The 19,335-nt window shown below is 33.2% G+C and overlaps 1 pseudogene across 1 annotated transcript in view; it reads left to right on the forward strand.

Annotated features, from left to right (window-relative positions):
• The window catches only part of LOC146995020 (cullin-5-like), a 430,616-nt pseudogene that overhangs the window by 181,035 nt on the left and 230,246 nt on the right, over positions 1 to 19,335 (forward strand). The window contains exon 16 of the transcript XR_015043473.1: positions 13,499 to 13,561. The product of XR_015043473.1 is annotated as a cullin-5-like (transcript). The remainder of the gene's footprint in view (positions 1 to 13,498; positions 13,562 to 19,335) is intronic.

Here is a 19,335-nt window from a genome sequence, read left to right on the forward strand (position 1 = left end):
CCGTACAGAAAAAAAGTGTTTTTATCTCCTGCGCGCGACACTGTCTACAGATGTTCTGTTTTTAAACATTTTGCGATATTGCTCTTGAATTGAATATTATGTGGCCTGAGTGTGAACACACAAAACGTTAAAAGACGCAGTTTTGAATGTCATATAAAATCTGAAAACTTTCAGAATTTTTTTAAAATTTTACTTACTTATTTGTTTATGTATTTTTCAAAATTGGTTTCACGCTGATTTCCTTCAAATGTTAGGTTAGGTTATTTGGCCAAGCACATTGGCCAAATAACGTAGGTTTGATTTCGTGGAGTAATTTCTAAGGAAAACTGATTGCATAGTAAAAATCACAAAAGCCAACGCAGTAGTCAACAGTTTTAACTACTCGGGTACAGTGGAGCCAGATTTGCTTCTAAAGAATTTGGAATTTAGTGACAGAATATTACAGCCATGCGCCAAAAAATGGATAATGATCCAATTCCAGATGAAAAAAAAAATCATATTTTCTTGAAAGGAAAATCATGCAAACTGTCATTCTGTCAACCAAGAGTTTGAATCCCCCCCCTGTTAATCAGAAATTGTAAAATACAGTAAATGCCCCTTAATGTTATCATTTGGATATTGTTATCGAACTGCAGAAATTCCTCTAATTTGTATATGAAAACATGAAAAATACATCACTCATTGCGATTAACAGTTCGGTTAATACGATCCAAATATTACAAATACATTTTTTAAACAAAGGTTTCTTTTAAAGTTTAATATGGTTTATCAGTTTGAGTTTATGTATAAACATGGCTCAAGTGGAATAGCGACACATTTTACAGGATATTAGATGAATTATGCGTTTAGACTAACGTATTTCGTCCATTTTACGCCTATTTATTTCGTTTTTTCATAGTTGCCGGTTTTTCCCGGTTGCATATTTCCGAATTCTATCCCACCCCCTTTTCGAATTCAAATAAAATCGTGACTGTTTCGTATCATTTAAGTCGTTATTGTATTTTTCTCCATGGATAATTGATGTCATTTTTATTGCCGAAAAGGAAGATTGAGCGATTCTCCAATTGTATGAGGTTTTCGTAATTAAATATGAAATTTGTAAGGATGCCGATGAAACCTCAGGAACTGTTGTATATTTTCTCAAAAATACATTTTGATATTTCACGCTGTTAGTTAATTTCTTAAAAATTAATCAGATTTATTTACTAAATCGTTATGTTTAGTTTCCAAATATAGTTTTAATTTAACAGGTTTCATGCATTGATTTTTCATTGCATTTAACACACAACGGATATTCATTTTCCACTGATAATGCAACATGTAAAACAGTATCTAATAAACTCTTCTTGATATTTACTTGATTTCTTATTAGAAGTAGAAAGAAAAATGTTTATTAGATGTCTGACCATCATTCCCATTTTCACTCTTGCCGATTTAATCCCAGTATACGTTACACACGGGATTGGGTGAATTTTGCGACATTATTATAAGCAGTAAACGGGTCATTTTGGTGTTGGCGAAAATTTTCAAACTCGCGCCAAGACCATACCGCGTTCTAGGATTGTACCCTCTTTGTGTAGCCATTTATCCATCGAACAAAACTGGAATTTTTTTTTTTTTATCATCCTTCAAGCACGCAATCGAATTTTCCAATACTTCGAAAATGTTATATGCTTGCTTGAGAACAAATTTGGTTAGAAATAGGGAACACAAGTGTGTAAACTATGCATATTACAATTATCGCTGCGCGCTTTGAAATTCGATTCTCGAATTGTTCAAGCATAACGCCTGGATCAAGGGGAAAACAATACGATCAAAATTAATATATGGAAATGATTAATTTAAAATTCCTAGTAAATGTTAAACATCCAAAATTCTTTTCATATGCCGTTATATTTTTTGTTGTCAAATAAATTTTTTTTGAATTTAGCGACCCCCCAAAATTTCTTCGCGACTTGCGTACCATTGCCATAATAACGCTTTGTATTCATGTAAACCTGATTAATTCTGAAGTGGTTTAAATTCTGTCAGAAACAGTACAAGTGATCTATTTTTCAATTGCATTTGGAAAAAATGATTTCAGACTTGTTTTCAACTGCATGTAACAGAGTATTATCAGAATTACGGGAAAGTGCGACTGTGAAAATGGATAAACATCAGCTGTCCAATGGGAAAAATAATGTTATCATTTGGATATTGTTATCGAATTGCAGAACGCCCTTCAGTTTGTATACGAAAACATGGAAAATACATCGCTTATTGTGATCAACAGTTCGGTTAATACGATCCAAATATTACAAATACATTTTTTTAAACAAGGTTTCTTTTAAATTTTAATATGGTATATCAATAGAGTTTATGGATGGACATGGGTCAAGTGGAATAGCGACACATTCTACAGGATATTAGATGAATATGCGTTTAGACTAACATATAATATAACATCTTTCATATATTCCAAAACGAAAAAAGACTTTCGGCCCGCCGCGTATTTAGAGTGCCCCCCATGCCGCACAGACACTATACATTTACAAACATCCATGCAGTCTCCGGGATTCGAGCGCGAGCCTTTCGGTACGGTACTCAGAGTCACTAATCACTATCCCGGTTGGAAAAATGTGATCACATTTAATGGAGTCTTGGTGTATCACGATGGAACGGTGTTTGGACACAACAGGGTGCCCAGGCACAGTCGCCTTAACCCTTCTACAACAAGTAAAAGATTCCTAAATAGTGCACGAAATAACTAGAGCAACGCATATAATTTATATGTATATTTGTATCTAATTTAATTCTTGCTTTTAATTTATTCCTTTTACAATTGAAATTTTGTTATTCATGATTTAATTCCAGTCCCCGTTAAACATTTTTAACAATTTTCATTCAAGTTGCTTAAAAACATCTTTCGAAATAGAACTTACTAAGTATGGATTCACTCTTTTCAGATAAATCTACTATAATTAATCTTAGAAGATAAATATAATCAATATTATTTAGTAAATAAATTATATATATATATATATATATGGATATGGTATGTGTGTGTGTGTGAGAGAGAGAACACGTTTTAATTCTAGTTTGCAGTACATACGGGATTCGGCGGCATTATGATGAGCAGTAAACGTGTCATTTTGGTGTTGGCGACGATTTTTAAAGTCGCGTCAAATGCTGTTCCGTATACTAGGATTTTACCTAGAACAGGGTTTCTTAAACTGTAGGTCACGACTCCCGTGTTGGTCGCGGGACATGCAGTAGGATGTTGCCAAAATTTTAGCAGTTTTGATATTTCTTTAACTTAATATAATAATTTTACAGTTATCAAATATTTTTACACAATGTATCTGAAAATAAAAAAAGCTAGACAATACAGACAAAGGGAAAAACAAAAACGTTTCGACGCATTCTTTTTATAATATAAACGTTCATTTTCCTTGCTTTGCACGTGAAGCTGTCATTTCGTTTGTTACATATTTAAAAATTTCACATCGTTCTATGTCTTAAAATTAGAAATTAAAGGGAATGACCTGAAACTGCAATAGTATATTACAGTACAAGTGAAAAAAATTGAGAGTTTCACTCATGAGTGTGTCTTATTTGCGCAATACTTATGGAGTCCCACAAAATTTGTGTAAATATTACGGGGTCCTGAGGTTTAAATGAAAGTTTATTGCAAGGTGGTAGTAGAAAGTTTTCCCTGCCATTTATATAACCGTACTTGCTAGAATAAGATATTCCGCCTCTCCCGAGTAGCTAGTCAAATTATTTCGTTTGTCTAAAACTGAAGTGAAACTCATTTCAATTTAAATCTGACAGTTTTCGGAAGCGAAGTGTTTGTTTTAGACTAAAAAAATCACCAGCATTAATTGAAATGGTAACAAAGGATTCGAATTTGCAATGACCAATGCCTTTATCCCCACATCATCAAAGAATTATTTTTATCGCCAAAAAGAGGGTTCCGCAAAGAGGTAAAATTTAGTGCCAAATGTTAAATTTAACAAGAGTAACTGCCTTCTACAGTGAAAAAAAGGTAAAAACACTGAAGGACTTAATTTAGTAAATTTTTTTGTGTCAAAAAAGGGCCAGAATCAATTTTGTGAGGGGTTACATCATGAATTTTGACAAGCATTGACGTTTCCTTGATCAGTGGTTGTTAACAAGAGCAGAGTGAAAACGCTCGAACTTTATGTCGCCAAGTGCTTCGGGTCTGGGAGGGGGCCGAAATTTACAATTAGCAAACGGTGCAAATCCATCCAATGAAATTTTAGTGTAATTTTTAACTGATTTTTCTGATTGGCTAGAAAGGGCACATGGCCGTTCGCCACTGACTTCGCGACGAAGTGCAAAAGCTTTACGGCTCATGAAATCGTGACCTCTCGATATGGCTCGTACTAAGCAGACTCCCCGTAGCGAAGCGGTTCCACCGGATAAAGGTATGGATCCTGTTGCGGACACCTCGAATACGACGGCCACTGATATGGACCAGGACAATGCTGGTCACGTTCTTACGGAGCTGGAAATTGCTACACTCCGACAAGAAATCGTTGAAGTAGAAAGGAGCATTACTAGCTATTACGGAACCATCCGGTACTTATCGGCCAACAGACCAGTCACGGACACGGACTATCATTCGGACATTCTGAAAAAGGAGATAGAAAAGAAGAAGACTCTGCTGGATCAGCTGAGGGGTAAGTTGAATATTGCTCTTTCCCATGCAAGCATTACACAGCCAATCACACAACAGAAACGCAAACCACGTGATAATTCAGACAGTGACGACGACACGGAAGGATTCAAAAAACCACACAAAACTGCTAAGGTACCCGTAAATGTTGCACCCAACAGTATACCCACCCAAAACAGCTACACAGCACTCTCGCAACCTGACACTCATTCCACCCAACCCACAACACAAATTAACAGCTCGCAAACACCAGATACAAGACTTCCCCAATATAGCACACCTACACCAATTATGGTTAAGCCGATAGATGGCGCCACACACAACCAGTACATCAAGAAACTCACTACACTGACTAATGCTACATTTTACGCCAAAATAAGTGGAGAATACCTCAAGTTACTACCATCAACAACAGATGATCACAGACAACTCACCACAGACTTACAAAAACATAACATCGAACATTATATCATTACACCCAAGCACAAACGCCCAATTAAAGTAGTTATCCGAGGCTTACCCATTACCACTGACACACATGAAATTTCCACGGAACTCACACACCTCGGATACAATGTACACAAAGTAGTACAACTCACAAGATTCAAAACCAAACAACCCATGCCACTATTTCAGATACAACTCATGCCAACACCAAACATCGACAAAATCTACAGTGAAACACACCTAGGTATGTTCATTATCACAATCGAAAAATACATCAACAAAAACATTACACCACAATGCCACAACTGCCAACGTTTTAATCACTCATCAGACAATTGTTTCTTCTTACCTAGGTGTGTTAAATGCGCACAACAACATAAAACAACAGACTGCCCAACACAAGGTAAATTAGATAACCCCACATGCGCAAACTGCCAAAAAAATCATCCAGCTTCATTCCGCGGTTGCGAGAAATTCCCCAAAAACAGAAACCTAAATAAATCACCCAATCACACTTTTACACCAAGCAATAGCACCCCAAACCTTACACAAGGGAGAACATATGCACAAGTTACTTCCAACAATACACAAGACATTAGAAATCAGACTACCAACACTACATCCAACGCGAACATTTTCACCGACATTCTATCTACACTAAAAGAACTCAATAATACTTTCGGCTACAATAACATATTTAAATTCTTCTCTACTCTCAAAAATAGCTTACACCAATTAAAAGCCGCAGACACACCCATGGAGAAACTATTAATTCTTTTTACTATTTGTGAGGAAGCTAACATCTTTAACTAATTAATTATAAAAAAAAAAAAAAAAAAAAAAAAAAAAAAAAAAAAACTCTTAAATTATATCTTTGATCTGTGAACATAACACACTTGCTTGCATGAGACCCCTCAGCTCTATTTCCAAATTCCAACTTTTTCTCCCATTGGACACTTTCACCCACCTGACCTGAAGATTTCAAGATCTCCCCGCCCACCGAGGCCGCCTTCTATACCTCAGCGCAGCGACTTTCAACCTAGGAGTTAGCCTCTGAATACTTCTCCCCAAGTGCAGGTATCTTCAAATCATCTTTCTGCTGGACTATCATTGCTTACCATCCACATTGCTTATCGACATGCCATCATCACTCTGCCGAACAACACTTATGCCCATAATGTTCGAAAAGAGACGCAACTTCGATCGGGATAGGACCCTTCCGTCCAGGCGCCCGTTGAAAGGAACCTGCCGGTTCAAGGATGATACTAAGGCTATACTAAGGTTTAGAGGAGCCTTAGCTCATACTAGACTTTAACTTTGTTGGATCTAGGTGCTATTCTTGCGATTATAAATTCTCTATATATTTTTCATTGTCTAATTTGATCTAATTTTCTAATTCTTTTTAAGATCTTTAATAGCTTTCTGTTTGATATATTTTTTGTATAATTTTCTAATTCTTTTTAAGATATTTAATCTTAAATATCTTTGTATTTTTGATTTTTTTTAATATAATTTTCTAATTCTTTTTAAGAATCTTTAATATTTTTTATAAATTTTCTAATTCCTTTTTCAGATATTTTATCTTTGTATTTGATATATTTTTTTATATAATTTTCTAATTCTTTTTCAGATATTTAAGCTTTAATATCTTCGTACATAAATATTTATTCTAACCTTACTAACATTTGTATATAATATCTTTGTATATAAATACTAATTTTTCTTACTAACTATTAACATTTGTATATAATATTTTTGTAAATAATCTTTGTAATAAATACTTTTTCTTGCCATTAAAATTTTTGTATTGTAGTATATATATTGTAATTTACTTGTGTAATAAAAATAAAAATTTCTGAAATGGAGTCCGAGCCTTTCAGCTCCAGGTAATGTATATTTGCGTATTTATATTGTTTTATTTATTTTTTTAGCACTTCACTCGGTTTGTCGGTACTACCAATGTCCCGGTTAAATCTTTGTTGATGAAAATTAAATTATCTGCATTAAGTTTTTCATAATAAACTGTAGTTAAATTCTTTTAATGTATTGCATCAGTCTATTCTATTGGTTATCTATTTAATTAAGTGTTAATATTTGTGTTTAATTTTTTACATCAGTAATTGTTACTTAACGAAAGTTCATCCACTCATTAGTATGTACATGATTATTAATTTTATTTTCATCGTATTTAAAAGTACAGTTGGCGTCGTTTGATTTGCGTAACGTTTGTCTAGAGCTATTTTGTTAACTATATATATCGTTGAGCATAGCAGCAGAATTCAATTAATTTACTATAAATATAACTATAAACGGATAAATCGATGCTTTCACAGTATATTAGGAAAAGGAAACAATTGGTTTAATCCTATTTATTCTCTGTTTGAAACAACGCAGCAAATATAAAATTAGGGTGTGAAGTGCAGAATCGCCCACTTATTTGGCGCTTTTTACAAGAGTAAGAAAAACTGGATTTTTGTCAATTTCCTTTGACTTTTTTACATCAATGTGTACTTGAACAAAGGAAGATGCACATTGCCGATATTGTGCAATTCTCTGATGTTTTTTTTAAGTGAAAATACGTCGATGTGTTACCGGATAGGGTAAATCATCTTTATATGTCACAAATTATACAAATTTACACAAATTTCATTTACATGATCAGCGCAAACTGATGCAAAACGGTGATATACAATCTTTTCTAAATTTGAAAACTGAGATTTTAGTTGGAAAATGAGCTAGACAAGTTAAGGTACTGCTAAAATGCAGCTTTGTATTAACAAAACACAGAATCACAATGAACAGTATTTCGATAGACTTGCTTTCGATCGAATTTCGGATCCTTTAAATTCGGTGATATCGGAAAAGCTGTGATAGAAGTGGCGGTACGCCTCAATGCCGTATAGGCTATCTATTTTGTCCGGAAAAGGTCTAATATTTTTTGCCGATTTGAATATTTTTTTAAAAGTTTGTTCAGCATATTGTGAATTTCAGAAATGTTGCATGAGTATATGAACACAAGATTCATGTAATGAGAAGTGCAGTGCATATGGATTGCTTTTGAAGCAAAAGCTTTAATCTGAGCTCCAATTCCCTTTTTTAATCACGTTACCTGCTCCATCATAACTCATAGCTAATGTTGCTACCATCTAACCCGGATTTTGAAATTATTGAGATTATAGAATTATTATTGAGTGGACCTGTAATCTTAGCTAGTCTGAGAAAATGTAGGATGTCTTTCTTATCTAATATTTTTTGACTGTTCACAAATCATCTTGTACACCATCATAAAGTTTCCTTATTATTTGAAGTGACTTCATCAGTTATAATGGAATAAAAGTGAGCAATGGTATTGCTGTATGGGAAAAAAATTTCTTTACCTCTAGCACGCAAGGCTATTGGAAATTTTGAAGACAGGCCTTTTTTAAATATTTTTTTTTATATAGCTGTTTACTTGAATTTTATGTGATTTATGTACGAAGAACAGGCTATTTGAGAATTAAAGGTAACACACAAAACATTAAAAGAATTCCCTTTGGGTGTAATATAAAATTTGAAATCTTTCAGCTTTTATTTTAATATTTTTAATTTTATATTTTTTTCTAAAGCACAGATGTGAATTACCCCAGAAGGGCTATTAGTTTCAAAATGGCATTTTGTGTCAAATCACTTTAAATGTCGGAAGCACTTTTCTAATTGTTGTCACCAAATATTATCACCCTGTATCATATTTCATGAAACTAAATAATGATAATTTGCATGAACATATGTATGTTTACGCATTGTTGAAAAACAATGTTGCCTATAGTCATTAAATTTTGGATAACATAGTCCTCCACCCGAACATATAGGCACTTGGAAGCCTGAATTTGGAATTAACATATTTTATTATCTATTTTATACTTTGTAGAAATTTAACAAATTTTTGATTAAAAATCATAGTTTTAAAGTGAGCAGTGTAATTATTTTACATTTTGTAAAAATTTAACTAATTTTATATTGTAAACTGAAATTTAATAAAAGTAGTTAAATAAGAAATTAAAAGATCCAACTCAGTAAGTCAGAGCCGGAACAGCTAATGAAGGTTATGAGACTGTGATATTACTTTTGGTTTTGTGAAACGAAGGATTACTAGGATACTTTCAGACTGAAGTTCTGTAGAAACAAAAGTTTAAGTACCCTCCCCCTTTCTGAAGCTCTTTATTTGTTTATTGACTTTTGCTTATTAAAATGTCACTAAAGGAGATATGAGCAGAAAAACGTACATTCGGAGTTGCGATTCGTATGTTACGCTGTAAGAAAGAAACGTAGTGCCAGAGTGTCACTATGGTAAATAAATGTATTGAAAGTAAAAGTGTTATTTTCTGTAATGTGTGTGGTGTTATTTTATTGTGATATATAGCTATTCATGAGAAATAGAATAATTCAATTCAAGTGTGTTTGGTGAATTGAATTATTCTATTTCTCGTCAATAGCTATATATCGCAATAAAATAACACCACACACACATTACAGAAAATAACACTTTTACTTTCAATACATTTATTTTCCATGGCGACAGTCTAGTGCTAGCTTTCTTTCTTACAGAGTAACATATGATTCGCAACTCCGAATGTGTACATCAAGAATCAAGTTTATCGAAAATATATTTCAGCGGCGATTCTAGTGGCGCATGCGCTATTAGACAAGATTCTGCTCTGTCGCCAAGTATTTCTCAGCTAATACAAAACAAAGCCACTGTACTGAAGATAACACAGTTCAGTGAAAGAGTCTCTAATTGTCAATTACATTTAATGTTGCTGACGCAGACTCATTTTGCGTAGGATGCATATTCATAAATCGTTTCAGATGAACATACACTTGTTCGTGGTGATTAGAGAACCTTTCTTCTAGTAATGAAAAGGCTAATTTATAATTAGAGTCAACTATGGATATTGACTGAACAATACGATTAGCATCTCCTCTTAGCGCAGATTTTAAGTACTGTAATTTGACCACATCTGTTAAATTAGGATTTGAATCAACACTGGCTAAAAAATATCTTTAAGTGAAAGCTACTCGTGTAAGTTACCCGAAAACGTTGGCAAAATAATTTTGGATAATTTAACATTGACCTAAGCATTCGTGAAAACCAAAGGTTCCTATTCAATTTCTTTGGAAAGCTTAGCTAATTTACGATTTAATTCGACTTCTACATCTAAGACAATATCGTCAATCTCTTCTTTCTCTTTTACATAAGCATCAATACAATCAAAAGTCTTTAATCCGGACTTGTCATGACTTCAGCGATTCCAGATTATCGGTTTTCCCGGATTATAGATCATCAGTTTAAATCTGGTAAAATGGCATGCATAAATTATAAAATTAAAAATATAAAACCGTAATTTATGAAATAAAGAGCAATTATGATCTAAAGGGTATCAAAATTTACAAAAAAATCTTAATATTTATTTGCTTACTTTATTAAACATTTCTTTCAACCCGCGCATGCGTAAAGCATACATTATGCATAGAAATTAGAAAATTGCAACCAGAAAATTATTTGATGTGTATTCGTGATATTTATAATGACGAGGAATTTGATTTAAATCATATCAAAGAGGGAGCAAATCGAGATGAAATACTACATTTAATAACGAATTATAAGCCGATTAAAATAAAAACATCTGCCATGAAGATGAGGATAGTGCTGAGAGATCAATTTCCAGTTCATTGCACGCCGTGACGTCCCCCCCCCCCCACAGAGCAGCTTGAAATTGATAAACAGATTTTGGAATGGTTAGAGAAACAAAGGATATGCCTTTATCCATTTTTTGCAGCAATTCCACTTTTTGTTTGATGGACATCGAAACATGCTTTCCCTTTGTAGATTCTTTGCAGCTCCAGTATCGGAAATTGTGTTTGACATAATCGAAAGTTCCAACTTACTTTTATTAAATTGCTCTAATAGTCTAAAAGAAAATAATAAGCCGTATCCAATTAGAAGATTAAGGAACAACACAATCTGCAACATTAACTGAAATAGATAATTTTAGCTTAGCTTATACCGTCCGTTATACATTAAACGCGCATGCGTAAACGTATTATGCATATGCGTAAACGCATGCGCGGAAAATTTGTAGCTTTGAGGTCCGGATTATAGATCATTCCGGATTATGGATGTCCGGATTAAAGACTTTTGACTGCACTTTCTTCAATACATAACCCGAACAAAGAATCGAAATTGGAATTTATCTTTGTCTCGAACACTTTAAACTTATTCTTCAGCACTTCCAAATCACTTCTTTGGATATTTTTGTCGGCAACGTTTTGTTTTAACTTTGTTTTCAATGTATGTTTTTTCGCTGATATCTCCTTTAGTGACCTTTTAATTACCAAAAGTCAATAAACAAATAAGGAGCTTCAGAAAGAGGGATGGTACTTACTTTTTTGTTTCTACAGAACTTCAATCTGAAAGTATCCTATGTAATTCTTCATTTCACAAAACCGAAAGTAATATCACAGTCTCATAAACTTCATTAGCTGTTCCGGCTCTGACCGCCTAAACAATTAATTAAACAACGTTGAACAATTTAATTAATTGTAACAAATTGCCTCAGGCTCTTTTATAAGTATTAGTTTATGTTTTATAAAAATTTAGCAAATTTTTGATTAAGAAACATATTTTTAAGGCAAGCAGTGTAATTAATAAAACATTTGTATTTTAAGTGTGCAAGACAGTCTGTCTGAAATTGTAGCTTTTAAATACTTTTAGTCCAAAGTAGCATTAGCCCAAACATCTAATGATTGTCTGTAAATGAAAAAAATTGCCCGTTTGGACCTAATTTTTATCCTATAAAATCTGAGATTGTTTTCATTATTTATTTGAGGGGTACTGAACCCAAGGTTTGCCTAACTTTTCAACCACAAGGTTTGTGCTTACATTATTTTCTTATTTTTTATAAAAAGTTTTAGAAAAGTATTTAAAATAAATGGATCTTATATCGAGTTAAAGAAAGTGCTTACAGATTGTATTTTTTAAATAAGCTAATTATCTTTAAGATAAATGCTATTATTTTTTTTATGATGACAATAATAGGAAAATAAGGGGAATAAAGTCTCCTTAATATTTCTTTTTGCAGAGTTATTTATATTAAAATAAATTTCATAATCCTTAATTTTATTTGCATGAATTTCACATATTTCATAAAAAAACAGATGCATATTTGTATCCTATAAAATAATTTGTTAAAATTCTACAGGATATTTGAGTGGGCTTCCCAGACACTGTTATTTCATAAAATAACAAGCAAATATTTATATTGTATACATCAATGCCTTTAAAGATTACGTTATTTCATGTAATTGTAAGATACCTGTTTAAGTATTTATTCCATGCTAAAAGAAATTATTTGTAAATTAGGTGATATTAATTTCTTTAAAAGTAATTCATGGGTTCAGTGCAAATTGCATTTTATTTTATAAGAGAAATTTTGTTTCACAAACTTTTTGCATACACAAAGCTTTCGGTCGAAGGCTTCTTAGTATTTTTCGGTTTCGGCACGAAAATCGCCTACAGGTCGGCAGATAGTGTGGCTGGATACGAGGTTTTTATTTATGAACCTCGCGCTGTAACATCTTTCTCTATTGATTGCTATTTCCCTACTGCCAGTTGCCGCATTCATTCGAAACCATTTCGTATTTATCAAAATCTGACAAGAATATTCTGCGTGTCGTGATTTGGAAAGCCATCTTTCAATACGAAATAATCCGTAGATACACCTAGAAGATTAAAGGTGCCATTTAGTTGTTGAGTTATCGATGAAATGGTTTCATTTCATGGTTCTTGGACTATAGTTTAAGCCTAATTTTCTATCACGAATGAGGCCCACCAGCGGCCGAGCGGTGGAGTCGCCGAACGCTGGTAGTCGTTCCGAGGTTCGAATCCCAGGAACGGGCTGGGCGTTTTCGTGGTTTTCCCCATGTGTAACGTGTATACAAGCCAGTTTCCCTTAGAAAGTGCTCCACAAAGGCACAGGCAGATAGCCCTTGAGGCTTTGTCATAATCACACACAGTCATGAATGATGCCTTTTCTTTGTCAAAATTTTATTGCAAATTTTTCATCTCTGGCAATTTCTAAATAGATAGATTCGATGCACTTTTAAAAAGTTTAAAAAGTATACCAGTATTTCAGTGGTAAATTAAAATTTAGAGCTATCTAAATTTATGTGCAGTCATAATTCACTTGCATTTAGAAGTATCTAAATTTATGTGATGTCAGTTTATGATTTAAATGGATGTGTGTGCCAAGTTTGATGCTTTTATGCATGTACTGTCACTGTGGTTTATTATGGTCTCGGTAATAAAATTGTACCTATTTTTGTTTATTATAGGAATGCGAAGCGCCCAAGAAGAGGATGTGAGCAAACAAGCCCTGTGGATGTGGAGGCTGAGAGGTAAGATACCAATTTTTTCTCTTGGCTTCTTTTTTTTGTTATTGTTGCTTCTTTGTCTTTGAGTATGGTAGTAAAGTCATGCTGCGATAATGATGTTAATGTCACACTGCGACTTTTGTATAACTTCACAAAGTGACATAAATTTAATTGCTTTAAAGCAGCGGTTCTCAACCTTTTGACTAACACATACCATCTAAACAAAAATTTAAAAACCTTAGTACAACCAGTATAATTATTGTACATTTTATAATACTTATTCAGTTTCTCAATATAAATAGAAAAAATAAACGTTTTGCCATTTGCACAAGCTATTGGCTATCTGTATTAAATAGGCACACATAAAAAATATTAATTAAGAATTGGTTACCATTTTAATTATCAAAATTTAAGTTATATACTTAAATTTAGTGTAAAATTTGGGCCTGTTTAAGAGAGATCAATTTCTTTGTCTGGCCTTATTTCACTTAGCTTTAAGTGTGATCCACTTTTAATTTTATTCTGTATTTATTTTTCAAATAAAACATGGAAGAAAATCCTTGTTCACACAAATAGGTTGTGCAAAAAGGCAATAAAAATTTAGCTTTATTTGAAATGCCTTTAAATTCTTTCTTTCGGTGTAGCCAAAAGTTGTTATTTATGAAATCTTCAGTGGAAGTGCAATCACAGGAATTTTCTAACAATTGTTCTTTTTTTCTTCATAGAATTTTTGAACTTTGTTTCTTTGCCTACCACCTATTTTTTATCTTGTGTACCACCTGTTGAGAATTGCTGCTTTAAAGATCTGTGTGGGTGTCGCACAGTGTTACATTAGTTTAATCAGTATAATGTCGCAATAGCAGTATTTCAGACATCTCCTCCAGTAAAACTGATAACAGCAGAAAAGCGTTTCATTGATCCAGTAAGAAGTTACTCTTCCAGTTATTAAAATCTTACTGGAATCTTTGGAATTTTTTAATTATTGAATATAGTCATCACAATCATATCAGATTTCCTCAGTGATTATTGTTATATCTCATTGTATTGAAATTATATAACAGATGCGTTTATGATTCATTTACATTTTTATGTAAAACTTTGCTCTCATAAATTGCTATAAAACTATATGCTCATAGTTTTTGTGTATCACTTTTGTGTACTTGCGTGTATTGCTATAAAACACATGCTAATAGTTTTTGTGCAAATAAAACTTACATTTCTTCATTCAAATATTTAGTATAGCCAATAACTACAGTGAGCATAGTTATGTGAATGAAATTAAGCATATAAAACAATTTGTTTTCCAATAAATGTAAGAAAGTTTTAAATAGCAAATTTTCTAGTGTATAAGACGCACTTTTTTTCTTTGAAAATAAGTCGGGAAAAAAAGGAGGTGCATCTTGTATGTCGATACTCAGTTTTTGATTGCATTAATTTCTGGAAATTTCCTCTTTTTTTGGAGTTATGTGATTTTTTTCTTGTTTCCTTGCGATGTGTGGGAATATTACAGTTACGGAGAGCTTAGTAAATGTGCATCTGGCATGAAAACTGCAATTTTTGCGAACGACTTTTAAGTGTGGGAAATTTCAACTGTTTGGTGTTTCTTAAGTTTGTTGGCAAATTATGGTTCAAAAACAATGTTGAAATTGCTGTAACAAAGCATGCAAGCTGGATGCAGGCTTCAAATTTTGAGGTTACACCATCAAGAAGAAGGGGAAGGCCTAACATTTGGAAAGTTTGTGAATGGGTCAAAGCATCTTGGGATGCTGTGAAAACAGAGGCAGAGGTTAAATCATGTATGAAGTGTGGCATTATTAATACACTGGATGGTACAGAGGACAATCTGTTGTATGAGGACTCGAATGCTGATTTAGGAGAGGTTTCAAGTGACTTTTCATTTAGCTATGGTGATGAGTGTTTAGGTTTTGATGAAGAAAATTAAAAGCTCTTCCCCAGATGAATTGTGGGTATAAAGTATTACTTTGTATTTATATTTAAAATACTGTAAATTCATTATAATGAAATGTGTATAAAAAAAGGGGGATGTGCCTTATGCGCCTGCAAATACGGTAATAAAGATATAAAAATATCCATTCACTTAAGAGAAACTTAAATTCATTTCCTGCAAAAATTTTAAAAGATCCTTTTAATATATTTAATGCAGCCTTTTCTTAATTAATAAGAAGTTAATATTGTTAATAACATATTTTATTTATATCGGCAATTCTGTCAATGTATACATGTTTTTCGAATGGCCTTTCATCGAATTTTACAAAATATGACTCGTATTCATAATATAAGTTTACAATGTCTCCTTCAGCCTCATGAAATTAAACAAAATATGCATTATTATTATAAAAAATTATAATGCTATTATATGCATTGAGATGAGCAGTGACTGGCAAGAGTTTTAAAGCTATTTATTAAATTTTAAATTACTTTAAAATTGAAAGAAAGCTCCAAATTTTTAAATAGGTACTAAACATTTTGATGATTGTTTGATTTACTATTTTGAAGCTTTATTATTTATCATTTATACTTTTATTATTTTTGAAACTCGGACGCTTCCAAACATATGAATTTATAATACTTACAATTCAGTAAAAACAAATACAAACTTAAAATTTTAGATTCTAAGCTTTGAAGACAGCTTCTGTACACAAAAGTACTCGCTGTTATACACTCATGTCCATAAATTAAGGATAATGCAAAATCAGGCAAAGGAAAAGTTAGAAGCAAAACAAATTTGACTTATTTGTAAAGCTTATTTATTAAACAAAAGGTAAAGAGCAAAAACAGATGCTATATGTTTGATATTATTAAAAAAATTAGCGATTTTTTTTCTCCCTGGAGCAAATTACCAAAAAAAAAAAAAAAAAAAAAAAAAAAAAACTTATTTACAAAAAACCAATATTACATGGTTGGTTTGATTGTTAATACATTGTATGTCTCCCAGACGATGCAATACAGTCCGTACAACGCCTAGGCATCTGAGTATCAAATTATCGATCTGATCTTGGGGGATATTACATCACTCAAAAAGCAATGCACTCCGAAGTTCCGGTAGACATGTAGAAGGAGGTTGACGGGCTGCAACTCGTCGGCCAAGCATGTCCCACACGTGTTCTACTGGTTCAAGTCTGGTGAGAATGCTGGCCAGTCTGTACGGGTGATATCCTCCGATTGAAGGCATTCGCTTACGATATTTGCACGGTGAGGACTGGCGTTGTCATCCATAAACAAATTGTGTGCCCATGGCACCCCGAAACAAATGTACATGTTGTTCCAGAATGACGTCCCGATAGATATGGCTTGTCATGATTCCAATTTGAACATGAAGGTCAGTTCTGGAACCCAGAATAATTCCACCCCAAACGAGCACTCCTACACCACTGTAACGGTGTCGTTCAATGATGCTTTCTTGGTGGTAACGAATACCTGGAGCTCTCCATATGAAAGTCCGGCGAGAATCAGACTGCAAGCTAAACCTGGACTCGTCGGAAAACATCACACAAGCCCACTGTTGCGGTGTCCACAGTGCATGCTCTCTACTCCAGGCTAACCGCAGGCGACAGTGAGTTGCAGTAAGTGGAACGCATCTGACAGGTCTACGAACATATAAACCAATCTGCCCTAAGCGTCTGTACACGGTCTGCCTTGAAATTGTCGTACCAGTGGCTGAAGAGAGCTGACGAGGCAGGTCTCAGGCTGTGCTCCACCTGTTTGTTTTGGCAGTAACTGCCAAATACCGGTCCTTATTCGGCGCTGTAACTCTGGGGCGACCTGTGCTGTAACGTCTACTCACATTACCATCATCTGGGAATCGTTGCCAAAGGCTGGAGATGACACTCTGGGCAATTCCAAGTTTGTCTGATACTTCCAGTTGGGTACGCCCACATTCCAGACGGCCGATAATTCTACCACGTAAAAAATCATCCAAATGCGTCCTTTGTCGGTTATTGCACTGAAATGCTTATAAAGCCCCTGCGAACTATTTGGTTATTGCACTGAAATGCTTATAAAGTGCCTGCGAACAATTTTACTTCTTTGCCTGTATTCGTTATATATCACTTTCTTACATTCTCGTCATTGTGAAGTACCATCGGTGTCATCTGGTTACTTCCTAAAATTTGCATATGATTCTTGAAGATGTGTGTTGTGATGTTACAGGTGATATTTTAGTATATTTTAGAGTTCGATTTCCGCGTGACTCCGAATTATCCTTAATTTATGGACATGAGTGTAGTAGCAACTTTGTTGCAGCATTTTTTGGGTGCCCCCATGCTGCACAGACACTATACATTTACCACCCACCAACCTTTTTGAGATTAACTGTTATAGTAGCACCTTTCTTTTCAATTGTTGCAGGGAGATGAGTTTGCACTATCTCTAAAAAATACATTAAATGGAAAATTTACTTGTGAATTTTTAATTATAATTACTGCATATTTAAACAGAAAGTCAATTAATTAAAAACCATAACATTTTTGCGATGCAACTATCACACGGAGGACGAGTCCAAGGATTTTCAAGTTCTCTTTCCCTACGATCAGCTTCTTGAAAGAACTTTTCGGCTTGCAGCATATTTTGGGTGCCCCCATGATGCACAGACACTATGCATTTACAACCCCCGAACCTTTTCCGAGATTCGAACCCGAGTGCTTTGGTACGGCAGTCGGCCTGATCGAGCGGTAAAATATAATGTAAAAGAACAAAGCTTTACTTAATTCAGCTCAATTACTGACAAGTGGATAGATAACAAACTAAGTAACAATACATCATAAAAATTAAATAGCAGAACAAATGAGGATTAAACATCATTTTAAGAATAAAAAAAAGTTAGACATTTTAAATAACATTTTAAACATTTGCGATCAGATAAAACTGCTATTTTATGTTGTCTTCTAATTCATTTAAAGTCTTCTTGACATAACAGGTTCATACACTAAATATATTACTCTTCCTTCATGCATTGGGATATCTTTCCAGATGCTAATATCTACCTGCTTTATTTCTTCTGGGATGGTCACATATGCATTTAGTAGCACTATGCACTATTCATGGAAGTCTGGTCTTATTTTATTCGATTTTTTGAATAATTAAGATTTGACTCAGGCTGAGAGCTACGGGTGCTGGGTGTGACTTAATTTGGCAGATTTCATATTATACGTAATGTAAGTTATCAAGATATTTTGTAAATGATGATGTACATAAAAATATATTTATAAATGTTGACTTATGTAAAATAACCTATGATAACTTCAGGGATTTAAATGCCCCCCTTTTTTTTTTCACTTACCCAACTGTACTCTTCGGCTAGCGTGTCCGACATCACTTCAAAATATTTGTTACGATTACTATTAATATGTTTACGTTAGTCTCCTTTAACATTAATATGTTTCAATTCATTGACCTAAATAAATAAATATATAAATAAAAATTGACTTTAATCTATAAATGCATAACCAACAAGATTTCTTATTCTATCATTTAAGAAAATTATTTCAACTTCACAGAACACTCAAGAAATCTAACTTTCCTCAAAATAAAATGCAAATGTAATGGAAACTTATTTATAAAATCATAACGTTTTCATTGCTTTGAGTTCCATATTTGTATTTTAGTACATTTTATGCAGTTAGTTTTTATATAAAGAAAATAAGATAATACTGAAATAGAAAATTTCATTTAAGCAAAAACGTAACAGAAATTACTTTATAAAATGAAAATGTGTGCAAAAAGTAAACAAAATAAAATAAAAAAAAAAAAACTATTAGGATTAATGTAAAATATTATTT

This window comes from Stegodyphus dumicola, chromosome 10, assembly GCF_044657685.1.
Source record: "Stegodyphus dumicola isolate Sdum_Otavi_A_Nest chromosome 10, ASM4465768v1".
NCBI lineage: Eukaryota > Metazoa > Arthropoda > Arachnida > Araneae > Eresidae > Stegodyphus > Stegodyphus dumicola.